This window comes from Lepus europaeus, chromosome 4, assembly GCF_033115175.1.
Source record: "Lepus europaeus isolate LE1 chromosome 4, mLepTim1.pri, whole genome shotgun sequence".
NCBI lineage: Eukaryota > Metazoa > Chordata > Mammalia > Lagomorpha > Leporidae > Lepus > Lepus europaeus.
Genome location: NC_084830.1, coordinates 38,986,122 through 39,002,472, shown reverse-complemented (window position 1 = coordinate 39,002,472; position 16,351 = coordinate 38,986,122). Strand labels below are relative to the sequence as shown.

The following is a 16,351-nucleotide window of genomic DNA, read 5'->3' as shown; positions in this document are numbered from 1 at the left end:
TCCATTAACATTTCTTTAAATAGCCAGGTGCCCTGTAATTAGGTGCATATACATTTATAATAGTCACATCTTCCTGTTGAATTGATCCTTTAATCATTATATAGTGTCCTTCTCTGTCTCTTTTAATAGTTTTTGTGTTAAAGTCTATCTTGTCTGATATTAGGATGGCTACACTAGCTCTTTTTTCGTTTCTGTTAGCATGGATTATCTTTTTCCATCCTTTCACTTTCAGTCTGTGTGCATCATTGTTGATAAGATGTGTTTCTTTTAGGCAGCAAATAGATTAGTTTTCTTTTTTAATCCATTCAGCCAGTCTATGTCTTTTAACTGGAGAGTTGAAACCATTTACATTCAGGGTGACTATTGTTAAGTACCAACTTTGCCCTGCCATATTTCTGTTAATAGTCCTAATTTTTTTACTCTGGGTTTTCTTTGTACTTTTACTTAGTCAGTTTCTGCGATCATCTTCTTTTGTAGTGATGTTCCTGTTTCTGTGTGTAGCATATCCTTGAGCATTATTTGTAGGGCTAGGTGAGTAGTTACAGATTCTTTTAATTTCTGTCTGTTGTGGAAGATCTTTATTTCTCCTTCATTCATAAATGAGAGCTTTTCAGAGTACAGTATTATGGTTTGACAGTTTTTTTCTCTTAGGACTTGGAATATGTCTTGCCATTCTATCCTTGCCTGTAGAGTTTCTGATGAAAAGTCTGAAGTAAGTATAATTGGATTTCCTCTGAATGTGATTTGGCATTTCTCTCATGCACATTTTAAGATTTTTTTTTTTTTTTATGTTTTACTGTGGAGATTCTCACTACAATGTGTCGTGGTGAAGATCTTTTCTGGTCGTGTCTATTGGGAATTCTGTATACCTCCTGTACTTGGATGTCTCTTTCTTTCTCCAGATTGGGAAAGTTTTCTGTTATTATTTTATTAAGAAAGCCTTCTAATCCTTTCTCTCTTTCCGTGCCTTCTGGAACTCCTAGGATGCATATGTTGGGTCATCTGATAGTATCTTGTAGATCTCCAACCATGTTTTTTAGTTTTCTCATTTCTTCTTCTTTTTTTTTTTTTTTTTTTTGGTCTGACTGTTATATTTCCATAAATTTGTCTTCTAGTTCTGATATTCTTTCTTCTGTCCCACATATTCTGTTGTTAAGGCTTTCCACTGTAATTTTTATTTGATCTATTGAATTCTTCACTTCTAGTATTTCATTCTGACTTATCTTTAATATCTCAATTTCTTGGGAGAACTTTTCATTTAGATCATGAATTTGCTTCTGATTGCTTCTAAGTAATCTGGCGATTAATTTTCTGAATTCCATTTCTGGCATATCTTCTATCTCTTCATCCTCACCTTCCATTATTGAAGAGTTGTAATGTTCCTTTCGGGGGCTCATAGTATCTTGCTTATTCTTATTTAGGGTTTTTCCTTTGTTTTTCTGCATTTATGTATTTTTTTGTCTGGTTGCTTTTCTCTTTAATTTGTGTCTTTGTGATCTAGTAAGACATCTATACTTTGAGTGAGTTCCAAGAGGTGTGTGCTGGATGTGGCCTGGGTGTGCTGTCCAGTATTCCAGGCTGGAGGAGGGTATCCAGTGTAAGGCTCCCATGGAACTTTGTAGCTTTCCTGTGGATTTTTGGTTAGAGGAGGTTGTTCATTTCTATTGGTATAACCCGCCCTTTTTCTCAAAGTTGCAGGATGCCTGGATGTTAGTCTCTGGTGTGTTCAGGGTTATATTGCTTTGCTTAACGAATTGCACCTCTATCTGTGAAGATTTTCTTGTGGTGAGGTTTCCCTTTGTTATGAGCTGCTGTGTGTCTGTGTGTTGCAAGTGGAAGCACGGAGCCCCACCTACTGGAGCCCAGTTTGTTTCTCAATGGTGGATGGAGCAAGCTTGAGTTTTTGATATTTAGGACTTCTCCTTGTTGTACAGCTTGCATGTGGGGAAGGAATTCTTCTGAAATGTTGTGGTCCTTGTTCCTGCATAGGGGGTGTGGTGAGGTGGCCCCCACAATTGATGGGCATGTGCATGATAGGCAAAGGCAGCATTCTCCTCCTTTCTTTTGAAAATGTAAGCAAACAAAATGACTTCAGGTCTAGGTGGGGAGAAGGGCGAGGGAGGTAGGCAGGGGGGTGTCTGACCTCTCTTTTTGGTCCTCTATACCTTCTCTTTTTTCCTGCATGGGGCTTCAAAAGCAGTTCACCAAGCTCTCCCTCCCACTGCTATTTGTAGCTCAGTGGACCCACAATTTCCCATCTCACCTGGTCTGCTGCGGGCTGTCGCCAACCTCCCCAGTCTGAGCCCCTGCCACTTCCATCTTTTATTTGCTCTTTCATTGTGGACCTGCCCAGTCTCTATTGGTCTCCTGCGCTGTCACCAATTTCCCACGGCTTTTTCTCCAGCGTGTATCCTCTCTCCTTTTTAATAATTTTGCCCCACATGACTCAAATCATCCTGTTGCTATACTGCCATCTTGGGACCCAGACATTGAATCTTGCACTGTTGTCAGCATTTAAGTGAATTACTGCATACTCGTTCAAGACAACTGCTGGAAATTATATATTCTGGCCATCACCCTCATTAGAATGAAAGCCAGTGGTGTCTGCTTCTTTGCTTCACTAGCTGCAAATTCAAAGTGGTAGAAATCAGTGCCTCAGTCTATGCTCAGGCTTTAATTACACAGCAGACTGGATATTGACATCAGACTATTTTAATTTCTGCAGTGGAAAGATGAGGTTTTTTTAAGATTTATTTATTTATTTGAAAGTCAGAGTTACACAGAGAGAGGACAGCAGAGAGAGAGAGAGAGAGGTGAGAGGTCTCCCCATCTGCTGGTTCATTCCCCAATTGGCTGCAACAGCGGGAACTGCGCAAATCCAAAGCCAGGAGCCAGGAGCTTCTTCTGAGTCTCCCACGTGGGTGCAGGGGCCCAAGGACTTGGGCCATCTTTCACTGCTTTCCCAGGCCATAGCAGAGAGCTGGATAGAAAGTGGAGCAGCCAGGTCTCAAACCAGCACCCATATGGGATGCTGGTGCTCAGGCCATGGCATTAACCTGCTGTGCCACTATACCACAGCGCCGGCCCCAGGAAGGATGAATTTTTTTTTTTTTGGACAGGCAGAGTTAGACAGTAAGAGAGAGAGGCAGAGACAAAGGTCTTCCTTTCTGTTGGTTCACCCCCCAAATGGCCACTATGGCCAGCACGCTGTGCCGATCCGAAGCCAGGAGCCAGGTGCTTCCTCTTCGTCTCCCATGTGGGTACAGGGGCCCAAGCACTTGGGCCATCCTCCACTGCATTCCCGAGCCACAGTAGAGGCTGGACTGGAAGAGGAGGACAGAATCCGGTGCCCCAACCAGGACTAGATTAGCCAAGTGAGCCACGGCACCGGCCAGGATGAGTTTTTTTTTTTTTTTACATACAGGCAGATGGACCACATTGCTGGTGAACCAAAAACATTAATAAGTATCTTCTTATAAAATAAAATAATTACCAGTAGTTACAAGAAAAGCTATTAATCTCAACCTGATTAGCTATTTTCAATTTGTTTGAATAACAGTTTGCTATTTGGTTATTTTCCTCTGTGTTCAATAAGCATAAGAAGACAGGAAAGGGAAAAATTCTGAAGATGAAATCTAAGGTAAAGGATATGTAGTTCTAAGTTTTAACTTTTTCTGCAGATTTAACCATTCAGATATCCATTCACACTCTTATTTTTGCCGATAGAACATTGCCAATTCCTCCTCAGGAAGGCAGGTATAAAATATCATCCATTTACTGCTGCAGGTTGAAGTCTTGGATCTTTGAGTAATGTGTAGTTGTTTCCCTCATATCCATATGTGGCTCCTCATATTATGCTTAAGAATAGATTACAATACATCTAGTACATCCAGTTTAACAGCACAATAACAATAGAATAATCAAAATAAAAAAATCCATTTAGAAAGGAGAGAATAGAAAACACAAAAGTATCATTCCCGCATTTTCCAATCCCTCTGGGTAGAAATGGCAAAGATTAATGGGAGAGTAGTTGTCTTAGTTTACTCATCTAGCAGCCCTAGTTTTGTATATTTCCCGGGAGACCTTTTTTTGCCCTTTATTCAACATGACCACAAAGGTTTGTGTTTGAAAAGGAAGCTCCCTGGAGCTGATTCTTGCTAGTACAGGATTGGAAATGTAATAGCTATCTATAGGGGTTGAACAGAATTATATAAGATGAGCTAGTAATCACTTTTTGTTTTAAAGATTTATTTATTTATTTGAAAGAGTTACACAGAGAGAGGAGAGGCAGAGAGAGAGAGAGGTCTTCTATCCGCTGGTTCACTCTCCAGTTGGCCGCAACAGTTGGAGCTGCGCCAATCTGAAGCCAGGAGCCAGGAGATTCCTCTGGGTCTCCCATGTGGGTGCAGGGGCCCAAGCACTTGGGCCATCTTCTACTGCTTTCCCAGGCCGCAGCAGAGAACTGAATGGGAAGTGGAGCAGCCGGATTCGAACTGGCACCTGAATGGGATGCTGGCACTGCAGGCAACAGCTTTATCCACTATGCCACAGTGCCGGCCCCAATAATAACTTTTTATACTGGCCTTTCAGAAATTAGTAAGCTTAGAGTCTGTTCGCTTCCAGTCAGTTTCAAGTCCCACTCCAACCAAACACCTCATTTGGACAACAGCTTTCAGACTGAAGACTCTGGTCTTTTAGTATGTAGCTTCTGATTTCTGTCAACTTCCTTTGTTCTCAATAATGACACGCACCTTGAAATCTTCTAAGAAAGATGAATTTGGGTGAGAAGTCAATCTCTTAGCCAGTTTGGTCAACAGACTCCAGTTATTTATGCATAGTTTTCTTCCCACCAAGTTCAGGATAATTTCATATGTCATTACAATCATTTTTCCAAATAAGGAATTGTATAACATTTTACAGCTTCCATAACTTTCACCTTGATTATAGTATCTTATCATTAGTCATCACTCTATGTTAAACACTACTACATTTCCTATACTGGATATCATAAGCTAAGTATGATCCCAAATTTACACATAAAAACTCTGAGCTTCAGGGAGATAAATTGCTCACCCGGAGTTTACACATGGTCACATAGGAACTTGACCTTATATCATCTAATTCTAAAATGTCATGATCATACCACCATAAAATACTGCTTCAAAATATCTTGAGACTTAAGAACATGGTGATGGTATGTCACATCCATTCTTGAGAGAGAAACGGTCACAAGTATCAGTGGGCTAATGCATGACCGTGGATAGAGGTGATTGTTTTTAAAAAGCAGAAAAAAGGGGGCCTGTGCAAATCTCTAACTATTTTAACTTTGGATCAAGTCTTTATTTTGTAATGGATTTTCACTTAATCCTTAGTACTGTAATAGCAGCATCAGGCAGTAAGAATAAAAAAGTACCATAAAAAGGACAAATGTGATTTCTTATGTGACAGATGTGATTTCTTATATTTCCATGTTTTAAGAATACCAAAATGGGGGGAGGGCAGCGTTATGACATAGCAGGTAAAGCTACCACCTGCAATGCTGGGATCTCATATGAACTCCAGCTTGTGTCCCAGCTGCTCCATTTCCCATCTAGCTCCCTACTAATGGCCTGGGAAAATCAATGAAAGGTGGGCCAAGTGCTTAGGCCCCTGCTGCCCACTTGGGCAATGTGAAAGAAGCTCCTGGCTCCTGGCTTTGGCCTGGCCCAGTCCTGGCTCGTGTGGCCGTCTGGAAAATGAACCAGTGGAAAGAAGATCTCTCTGTCTCTCCTTCTCTCTAACTCTGGCTTTCAAATGAATAAGTAAGTCTTAAAAAAAAAAGTTGCCTGAAATGAGCTGGCTAAGACAGTTACACAAAACATTTTAAAAAGAAAGAATACCAAAATAATAAGCCTTATTTTTATGAAAATAAAATGACACACAGCAAGAAAGCAGAAGCATGGTTTCATTTCTTGTTAAACATCAGTATTAATAAAGGGATTCACAGTGGGAAAAGGGTGTCCTGGTCTTCTGGCATGGCCCCTCTGTTTTGTGGATGAGGATCAAGATACAAAGAGGTCCTCTGCAGTCCCAGATGGTGGCAAATCAACAATTTTTCGCAGTGTTTTCCCTTTGACTGCTGTTGCACACTTGTTGAAAGGTGCACATTGTGTTGTGCACTGAAAGATTAAAATGCATATGTGTATTATAAGAGAAAGTTGTTCCTAGCACATTTGTTTTAATATTTATCATAAATTTATGTTGCCTCCATGTTTGTGAACCCTGAGTTCGGCAATAAAACATTTTCTCATTTTTCATTAAAGAACAAGGGAGCATAAATTACCTGAATCTCAACACTACCCATAAAACGATTTGTTCATTTGGTTCTGCAAGGAGAACATGAGATGAGGTTTCAAGTCACAAATTACTCTAAAAGTTAGAAATTAGTGTGCAAAATATAAAATGCAGGTGGTAACCAGCATGCATTGAGAAACAAATACAGGTATATATTGCCGGTCTCATCATTGATTTGGGCAACTTACTCCTGTGGAAAGTAATAGTAATAATAATAACCATGATACAGTGCTACTGTGCAGACTACAGGTGGTTGGATTTTATATCCACAGCGTCTTCACATGGTTGTTTGGGAAGACACAGTACCTTTTTATTTCTATCCTTGACCTTGAACTTAGTAATTGAGGTTTTTTTTTCCTTTTCAACTTTTATTTTGAAATATTTTAAACATAAAAAAAGGAATGGGCCGGCGCCGCGGCTCACTAGGCTAATCCTCCGCCTTGCGGCGCCAGCACACCGGGTTCTAGTCCTGGTCGGGGCACCAATCCTGTCCCGGTTGCCCCTCTTCCAGGCCAGCTCTCTGCTGTGGCCAGGGAGTGTAGTGGAGGATGGCCCAAGTGCTTGGGCCCTGCACCCCATGGGAGACCAGGAGAAGCACCTGGCTCCTGCCATCGGATCAGCACGGTGCGCCGGAGGGTGAACCAACGGCAAAAGGAAGACCTTTCTCTCTGTCTCTCTCTCACTGTCCACTCTGCCTGTCAAAAAAAAAAAAAAAAAAAAGGAATGAATATCAACTACATAGGTTAATCTTTTTTAAAAAGTTGATTTGAAAAGGCTGAGAGAGAAAGAGAGAGATCTCCCATCAGTTTGTTCACTCCCAAAATGGTCAGAACACCTGGGGCTGTGCCAGACTGAAGCCAGGGGCCAGGAACTGCTGGGTCTCCCCGCCCAGGTGGCGGGAACTTAAATACTTGAGCCATCATCTACTGCTTCCCAGGAGCATTAGCAGGGAGCTGGACCAGAAGGTGGCCAGAACTTGAAATGGCACTGCAGTGTGGGATGTGGGCATCCCAAGTGGCAACCTAACCCATTTTGCCACAACACCTACCCAAATTAACCAATTTTAATTGACTTGATCATCTCCCCCCACTGTGCACAATTGCACATATGCGGACACACATAAACACACCCATACAGCATATATTTTTGCCAAACACACATGTAGGTATATATTTTTTAAAAGATTTATTTATTTATTTGAAAGAGTTACACAGAGAACAAAGGAGAGACAGAGAGAAAGAGAGGTCTTCCATCCACTGGTTAACTCCCCAGATGGCTGCAACAACCAGAGCTGCACCGATTGATCCAGGAGCCAGGAGCTTCTTCCAGGTCTCCCACGTGACCCGGACAGCCATATGGGATGCCGGCACTGCAGGCGACAGCTTTACCCACTAAGCCACAGCACCAAACCCCTGTATTTTTTAGAGTAAGGTAAATTGAAGATATCAGCATACTTCACATCTAAGTATTTATCATGCATCTCCTAATTACAAAAAGAAAAAGCTACATAAAATTAGCAAAGCATTATCACCTCTATTAATTTCATACTTAATTTCCTTCAGTTAAAGCATTTTGTTTTCCTCCTCAATCCAGAATTTGGTCAAGACCCACTCATTGCATTTGATTTTCATGGTTGGTCTATAAGAATACTTTCACTTTTTTTATGAAGCTGATTTTGAAGAGTCCAAAAAAATTATCTTGTAGAATGTCTAAAATTCTGGATTTCTCTGATAGTTTCTTTATTTCCTGTATTTTCAGTAAACTAGACATTAGATATAGAAGTGTAATTAGATTCAAGTTAAATGTCATAGGTGCAGCGTAAACTTTATATATCCCATCAGTAGACACACCGTGGCAAGCTAAGTGTGATCACTTGGCTAAGAGATGATTTCCAGATTCTGTCTATGGAAAAGATATACTTTCCCATTGTAATTACTAAGTAATCTCTGGAGTGATGGAGTGATTCTTTGGCACTCTGTGAATATCCTGCTCCCTGGAAACCTCTCATTCCATAACTTTAACATGCAGGACTGACCCTGGCCTCACTCAGTTGTTATATTGGAAGTGGCAATTTGAATAGAATTTAATATTAAGCATATCTAATATATTTAAAACCTTCAATTCTGTCCTTTTTAATGTCAAACAGTATAAGTTAATGTAGTATTGAAAACTTGTTTTCTTACATTTAGCATTTTCTCTTATGATATGATACATTTTCTTTTTAAAAAGATTTTATTTATTTGTAAGGGAGAATTACAGAGAGAGAAAGAGAGGTCCATCCACTGGTTCAATCCCCAGATAGCTGCAATAGCTGGCGCTGGACAAGGCTGAAGCAAGGAGCCTAAAACTTCATCTGGGTCTCCCACATGGATGGCAAGGGCTCAAATACTTGGGCCACCTTCTGCTGCTTTCCCAGGTGCATTAGCAGTGAGTTAGATCAGAAGTGGAACAGCCAAAACTTGAACCCTCTAACTGGTGTCCTTCTGGGATACCAGGGTGGCAGGCAGTGGTGTAACCCACTGCACCACAAGACTGACCCCTATTTTCTGTTGATGAGTATTTTCAATTCATATATTGTTTTCACTGAAACTAAATGATTATATTTATGAATACAATGGTTATGCTTTGCTTAATGACAGGAATGCACTCTGAAAAATGTATTGTTAGCAATGTCATAATCGTATGAACATCATGGACGGGGTAACTACCCAAACGTAGAGAGTACATAGGTCAGTCGCTTGCTGTGGCCTCTTCTTTTAATTAAGAGGCTCAGTAAGGACAGGATTGATGAACTACTGCCAGTGTCACACAGCATACTGTATGACAGTAAACTTGTGCGAGTACCTTCTAACTAACAACAGAAATTATAGTATAGTAAATACATAAACCAGTAACATTGTCCTTTATTATCAGAACAGTTATTATTTACTTTATATATATGCTATAGTTCTATACAACTAGCAGTTGTGAATATATTTACACCAGTATCAGCACAAACATGAAAGTGATGCATCAGGCTACAACATTATCATCACCAGATGATAGCAATATTTTAAATCCATTATCATCCTATAGATCACTGTCATATACATGATCCATTGTTGATCAATGTGTAATTGTGAGGTGCATGGCTGTATTGTGAATCACCATACCACATGCTAATTTCATGTATAAAGGTTGAACTAAATAAGTTATAAATGTAAAAGACTATCAGGAATTAGAGACATTAAAAATTTATTTCCAAGAGGAATCTAAGGAGAAATGATGACTAAATGTAATGTAGTATCCTAGATCACAAAAGTAAGGCCATTAATTTTGACATATTTACCACACCCATTTAAGATGTTAATAATAGGGGAAACTGTATGTGGAGTGTTCTAAACTCTCTACTATCTTCACAATTTTCTTGTAAGTCTAAAACCATTCTAAATATTGAAATTTCTTGTTTTAATATGCTTAAAATATGAATATGAAGTTTTTCAACAGTTTAAAGTTTCTTTAAACATGCTTATAAATCTAAAAATCATGAAAACATTTATAAAATAGAATATCAAATACAGACTTTTATTAACAGAGCTGAATTCAAATTGATCAATTTCCTAATGGTGAAAACAAAAATTACAAAACTGTAAAACCTCTTATTTAAAAGACAATGGAAAGCTGCCTTATATACTTATACTACTGTATAAGTATCTGTGAGAATAGATTTGGTTTGGTTATAATAAGAAATAGGGGTGGATGTTTGGCTCAGCAGTTTAAGTGACTGCTTCGGATGCCTGTATCCCATGTCAGAGGCCTGGGTTCAGTTCTAGCTCCTCCACTTCTGACCCAGCTTTCTGCCAATGTGTATCTTGTGGAATAGCAGATGATGGCTCAAGTGCATGGGTCCCTTCTACCTGTGAGGGAGACCCCGATGGAGTTCTGGGGGTCCTGGATTTGATCTGGTCCAGCCCTAGCTTTTAATGCATTTTGAGGAATGAACCAATGGCTGGAGGACTTTGCTCTGTCTATACTTAGTTATAGGAATCTGCTCTTGACAATGCTCCCCGTATTGAGGTCCCGCAGGACCAAACAAGTAAATAAATCAGCTTCTTTCATGTCTTGGTATAAAATCTGTTGATGGGAAGTTGTGCCCACATTGGCCATCATTGAGCTTGCTGAAGGCAGTAGAGGCAAATTTTTTTTAAATTTATTTTTTAACTTATTTGAAAGGCAGAGAGAGAATCACCCATCTGCTGTTTACTCCCCAGTTGCCCACAACAACTGGGGCTGGGTGAGGCCAAAACCAGGAGCCAGAAACTCAAGCCAGATTTCTCACATCAGGGGCAGGAGCCCAACTTCTTAGGTCATCATTTGCGCCTCTCAGGGTGTACATTTTCAGGAAGCTGGAATCAGGATTCAGAGCAAGGTATTAAACCCAGGTACTCCAACATGGGATGTGGGCATTCTAAGCAGTGAATTAACCACTACGCCATACACTCAGTGCCCCCTGGAAGCAATTCTTAAAGCTTGAAAAATCAGAGAAGCAAAGTGGAAGAATGTGAAAGTACAATTTGAAATAATTAATGGTTAGGCGGGCGCCGCGGCTCACTAGGCTAATCCTCCGCCTTGCGGCGCCGGCACACCGGGTTCTAGTCCCGGTCGGGGCACCGATCCTGTCCCGGTTGCCCCTCTTCCAGGCCAGCTCTCTGCTGTGGCCAGGGAGTGCAGTGGAGGATGGCCCAAGTGCTTGGGCCCTGCACCCCATGGGAGACCAGGAGAAGCACCTGGCTCCTGCCATCGGATCAGCGCGGTGTGCCGGCCGTAGCGCGCTACCGCGGCGGCCATTGGAGGGTGAACCAACGGCAAAGGAAGACCTTTCTCTCTGTCTCTCTCTCTCACTGTCCACTCTGCCTGTCAAAAAATAAATAAATAAAATAAAAAAATGTGTATTTTGAAAAAAGTATATACAACACACACATACATAACTATAATGTGTTATGTTGGTTCACCCTCCAATGGCCCCTGCGGCTGGCGCATCACGCTGATCCGAAGCCAGGAGCCAGGTGCTTTTCCTGGTCTCCCATGAGGGTGCAGGGCCCAAGCACTTGGGCCATCCTCCACTGCCTTCCCGGGCCATAGCAGAGAGCTGGCCTGGAAGAGGGGCAACCGGGATAGAATCCGGCGCCCCAACCGCGACTAGAACCCGGTGTGCCGGCGCCGCAAGGCAGAGGATTAGCCTGTTAAGCCACGGCGCCGGCCTCAAAATACACATTTTAAAAATCATGGCTAGAGGCCTGGTGCTGTGGCATAGCTGGTAGGGCCACCACCTGCAGTGCCGGCATCCTATATGGGTGCAGGTTCAAGTCCCGGCTGCTCCACTTCTAATCCAGCTCCTTGCTAATGGCATGGGAAAAGTAGTGGAAGATGGCCCAAGTGCTTGGGTCCCTGTATCTACATGGGAGGCCTGGAAGAAGCTCCTGGCTCCTGGCTTTGGATTGGCCCAGCTCCAGCTATTGTAGCCATTTGGGGAATGAACCAGCTCATGAAAGATCTCTGTCTATCTCTCTGTAACTCTGTAAATCTTTTTTTTTTTTAAACAACTCATAGCTAAATTCTTAAAATTCCCATGACCCCCATGGTCATAATGGGATATTTTATAGGTCTCCTCATTTTTAAAAATTTACCTAAAAGGAATGCAGAGCTGTGCAGGGCTCTTGTCTGGAGGCTCTGATGGAGCTGGGGGGGGGGGGGTGGGACTGCTTCCAGGGCCCTTCAGGTTGTTGGTAGAATCTTGTTCCTCGCCGGTGTAGGCCTATGGTCCCTGTCAACCCAGCATCACTGCAGTTGGTGGTTGTCCTCGGGTGCTCTCCACATGGCTGTTCCACCTTCAAGGCTGCCAAGGTGCGTTGAGTGCAAGGCTTTTGTGGCTGGGCCGGGCCCACGCAGATAGTCTCCTTTATCTTGTGGTCAACTAATTTGTGATCTTAATCTCGTCTGCAAAAGCCCCTTATCCATATAAAGTGCACAGTCATGAGCACCATCTTTTTAGAATTCTGCCTACCACACTTATTTTCTGTAGACCTTCACTGCTGTTTGGTTTTTAAATTGAACTGGATGATAGCTCATTTGGAACAATGATGTGAATCACCATGATGAATTGTATGTAAGTTAAATTGCTTTTCTTGTGAATGTGACACAATGATTTTTTGGTGCTGAAAAATAAATTTAGTTTTTCAATAAGCCTATTAATGTATCTGATAGTGGAACGTTTAAAAAGACAGGCTTTAAAGGGCTACTACAAACACTCATTGCATTAGCTAGATTCTTCAATCCTGTCAGAAGATTGAGATTGCGTAGTGTATGGCCTCCATGGATGCTGTGGGTCATGGTCCAGGCTTTGGAGCTAAGGGAGAGAAGCGATCATTTGCACTCCTCCTCTGCCTTTTTCTTAAACGAGGAGTCAGAGATTGAGAGGAGGGTATGACTCAGAAGGCCACGAGCCAGCTGGGCAGTGGGGAAGTCTGGCCTAGAGTTCATGTGTTCTGTTCCCATTGTGGTGGCAATAATAATAACAGTACCATTCATTGGAGTGTTCTATGGATCAGGCACTTTTCTAAGCACTTTAAGTGCGTCATTTTCCTTAATCTTCACAAAAATCCTGAGTAGAAGTCGTTATTAGCATCACCATCATCTCACAGTTTGAGAAAATGAGTCACAGAGAGGGTAAGTACTTGCTCAGTGTCACCCAGCTGGGAACTCAAAGAGAATCAGTGTAACACCAGAGCCTGACCCCTCCACTGTGGGAGTTCTAGAGTTTTTATGAAGAGGATTTATGTAAAAACTAGTCAGTCAGCAAAAAGGTTACATGCTCACTTGTTATTTTCTGACAAATGGTGGTTGGTTCTCATCAGAGTGTAACAGTAGGCTTTTCAAGTTACTTTTCCTATAATAGAGTCAGATATTAAACAAAAACTAGCTCCTTTCTTTAAAAAAAAATGGTGTATTTATTTATCTGAAAGGCAGAGTGACAGAAAGATCTTCCAATTTCTGGTTCACTCCCCAGATAGCTACAACGGCTGAGGCTGGTCTGTGCCAAAGCCAGGAGCCTGGAACTCCATGTAGGTTTCAAATGTGGGTGACAGGGTCAAAGCACTTGGGCCATCTTCCATGGCTTTTCCAGGCACATTATGAGGGAACTGGATCAGAAGTGGAGCAGCCAGGTCTCAAACTGGCACTCTGATAGAGGACGACAGTGTTTGAAATGACAGCTTAACCCTCTGCACCACACCAGCCCCAGGAATCTTATTTCCTTTGCAAGTCATGTTTTCTGTACATATTCGTAGTCCACATTTTCAGATTTCCCTGAAATCATATATCTGACATGATGGCAATTTTTCACAAGTATGTTGTGCACAAGAAGTAAGCACAAGGAGAACAAGGGATCCACCCTTTACCCGGCCCCTTCCCATGATTCCAGTGCTTATTTGGACAAAAGTTTATTATTTTTGGTGTAATCAGTTGTAGATCATGCTCAAATAAAAATATTAATATTTCATGAATTCCAGAGTCTATTCTATATCCTCATCCTTTTTTTAACATTATCATTCTTTATTTTATATATATATATATGTGTGTGTGTGTGTGTGTGTATTTTGCTACACTACTTGAAAGTAAATAATAGGCAATATAATATTTCAGATCTAAATGTTTAGCATTTATTTCCTGATGATAGTGAAATTCTTTATAATATGTACTGTTATTCACCTTAAAATTAACAATTTTCTAAGCCCATCTATTATGTGTTCCATATTCAAATTTCTCAGTTACCTTAAAATTGTTTTAAATACTACTTTGTTTATATTATTTCTGTCTTTTGTTTTGTTTTGTTTTCCCAAACAAGAAGACAAAGGACATTCATAGCATTTGATGTTTATATCTCTTTGATATCTTTTAGTCTAGAACAAATCCCTCACCTACTTTTTAATGATGTCAACTTTTTAAAAATACTAATGTATGAATATAATAGACTAATGTAATTTATTCAACACCACTTTGCATATGGTGGACAACTGTAAGTCTTTATTTGAAGTGCATAAAGTATGTTACAAGTAAAAGTGGCACACAACATGTTTTATAGATATCCTTATATTAAAATACACATGAAGTTTTATCTTTTGGAAGTGAAATGGTCAGTTCACTTTTCTGAACAGTACACATCATTATGTTTGTGCTGGTTTGGGGAAGAATGCCAGTGTGTTTATGGTGCGGCAACATTAGCTATGGATAAATAGTCATGTTGTGTGAAGAGAGCACGATGCATCCTGTATAATCTGTCACATAGGATTGGGTGTTATGTATATATACACACACAGGACTCAGCAAACTGTGAGCTGCTTGAGATAGTAGATGACTGTATTCTTTGCTTCTGGTGTTTGTTAGTTTCCTATAATACACATTAAGTTTTTTTTTTTTTTAATAAGGGTTATTGAGAAAGAAACAAGGTTGGTTTCCTTGAACAATATTCTATAGTTTGGGTTTGTCTGATGTGTGTGAGCAATTTATCTTGTAACTCTATCCCCTTTTGCAAAAGCTGGAAATTGGTTCCAAAGATCTGGTAGAAACATGTTGTGTATCTTTGTCTAGAACAACTTGATAGGTAGCACTCTGTGTATCAGAAAGTACAGATGATTATCCCACTACTGGTGCTACTAATTAGTGCTACAGGTTCCCCAGTGTTAAAGTACCTTTCCCATCCCCTTTCACTCTTAGATCTAATTTGTGGAATGATTATTTGCTCATATGAACATCTTTTCCCTGATGTTTCATTTAATTGTTTTAGCCTGCATTGATGAGCCCTGCTTGAATCATTTATTCTTTTGCAGATTGCAAATTGGTAATTTTTAAGCTTTATAATTCCTCTTACATTTATTAACTAACATTTCTCCATAAATAACATCCTTCCCTCATGAATAGGGAATGCTTTATTGCTTCTTAAATTCATATCAGTACAACATGTTTATTATCAATTATCTAAGATATCAGCCTTATATTATTGAAATAAATTATATAACAGTCTTAATTTATATTTTGTACTCTTTAAAGCATTTTGATATGCATTAAAATTGGAAATAGAGAATGAAATTTAAAGCAATGTTTGAAAATGGTGAGCAAAAATCAGAGGCTTAGTGAAAAGAAACTTCAACAAATCACTGGGAATATCAGCAACTATTTATAAATGTGAAAAGAACTTGCTAATACCAGACACTAAAAGAGCTTACCATATGGTTGTATCCCAAAGACAGTACAGTCAATGTGGATAAATATTTAGGCCTAGCAAGAAATAAATTAAGCCAAATAATTTGGACTATCACCCTCCTGCTGTAGCTTTTGTAGTCTCTCAACTCCACGTTCCAACATGGAAGGCCCTTTGTAATTTGGCTGTTTCTTGTCTAATCCACTCCCCCATCACTCTTTCATGTACTTGGGTCATATTGCACCTGTCTTAAATGCACACAGTCGTCCCCACCTTAACACCTTTGCCCATTCTGTTTCCCTTGCCCGAGACACTGCGTTCTCACTCCTCTTTACATCCCAGTCTGCCCATTTTACAGAGCAAATCCAAATCCCACTCCCTCAGCGAGGCTCTCTCCTCCCTAACCTCTCCAGATAGCACTTCTAGAGAATGCCTCTGCCACACCTGTAGTACTTGACTCAGTCTCCCACTGGTCTTCTGATTGACCTCTGCAAGTAAACCTCCTCTCCCAGCTGTTGGAAGAACCTTGAGGACAGGACTCTCCATGGCTCAGAATTAAAAGCACTTTCATATGATGTTGCTGGATTCTTGCAATTCCTTACGAGAATCTTTGAAAGTTACCAACAAATGTGAGGCTGTTGTCTAACAAGGTTATTTCCTTTGTATAACTCTCTTGCCTTCTGCTATCTGTCAGTTTGCAAAAGAACAGTTTTTTTTTGTGTTGAAAACTAAGGCTAGAGTTGGAGGATTACTCACCATCTGTTCTTTGTAAACAGTACGAAG

General features: G+C 40.6%; 1 protein-coding gene across 19 annotated transcripts in view; it reads left to right on the top strand.

The window, feature by feature from the left end:
- Positions 1-16,351, top strand: part of RIMS2 (regulating synaptic membrane exocytosis 2) — a 753,630-nt gene that overhangs the window by 723,783 nt on the left and 13,496 nt on the right. The gene's annotated exons all lie outside the window — the stretch shown is intronic.